Genomic DNA, 1,311 nt, shown 5'->3' on the forward strand with positions numbered 1-1,311 from the left:
CATACCCGTTGGAAGAAAGGTGTGCCTCGTCGCGAGAAGATCTCTTCGAAAATCGGAGGCACGGACGTCAACGATTTCTTACGAGACACTCTCTCGTCGGCTGCACCGCGAGGAAGAGCGATTGTACGGAAGAGAAAAAAAACGCGACAACCTCTTCTTCTCGCGCGCCACGAGAGCGCTCGAGAGCTCGGCTTGAAAACCGAACGAACCGCGCGCATCTCGTCCCGTCTCGCTCCCCGAGGCGTCGCCGTCGCCGTTCGCCGCGCGCAACCGAGCTACGGGGATCGCGGGACTCGTGGACGCAGGAAAGTTCCGGCGCGCTCGATAGGATTCCCACGATCGCGCGTTTCCGCCGCCGCGGGGCCGTTTTCGCGGACGCGAGGCGCCGAAACGCGAGTCCCGCGGCGCGATCGAGAATCTCCCGTTCGTCCCGCGCGCGAATCCCGCTCGCGGCGTCCTCCCGTCTCGCGCCGAGTGGGATGACGCCGGCGCCGTGTCGCGAGAGGCGTCCCGCTTCGTTTTCCTCCCTCCTCGATCTCGCCTCGCGACGCGCGCGCGATCGGAAACGTCCGCGCCGAGGGCGAAAAAAAGTACGATCGAGAATAGCGTGGACGGGCAGCGCGCTGGAACGCCGCGCGGGGATCGCTCGCTCGCTCCCGCTGGTCGCTCGCTCGCTCGCGGTTCGCGCGCCGGTTCCGCGACTCCACCGTTCGTACGATTTTCATTTCGGAGGAGCGTCGACGGGGAGAGCGCGCGGGACCGCGCAAAAAAATAGAGACGAAAATTCCGGATACCTCGGACGACGACGAGACACAATACGTAGATGGTAGAAAGAGCCTCGCGACACGATCGGCGTGAACGATCGCTGCGCAGCGTCGCGCCGACGCGCGATCGCCCTGGGCGCGTTTCGGCGAGGGAGGGAGCGAGCGACGAGCGAGCGACCGACCGAGCGAGCTTCCCGCGCGCGCCGATCGCGACGATCGTGGAAACGCGACGTTCGATCGTTCCTCGTTTCCATGGTGTCGCGATCGAGAGTGTGAGCGCTACGCGCGCACGTTCTGTACCGTTCGTTCGTTTTTTTTTTTCGAAAATATACGACGGGGTCGAGCGCGAGCCGCTCCGCGGGCCGGTTCCGCGACTCCACCGTTCGTTCGAGAGAGAGTAGCGTAGACACGGTTGAGGAGCGCTTGGGACGCCGCGCGGGGCTCGCTCGCTCGCTCCCGCTGGTCGCTCGCTCGCTCGCGATTCGCGCGCTGGTTCCGCGACTCTACCGTTCGTACGTTTTTTTATTTCGGAGGTACACGAGCGTCA

The sequence above is a fragment of the Wasmannia auropunctata genome, unplaced genomic scaffold (assembly GCF_000956235.1).
Source record: "Wasmannia auropunctata unplaced genomic scaffold, wasmannia.A_1.0 LD336111.1, whole genome shotgun sequence".
Classification (NCBI taxonomy): domain Eukaryota; kingdom Metazoa; phylum Arthropoda; class Insecta; order Hymenoptera; family Formicidae; genus Wasmannia; species Wasmannia auropunctata.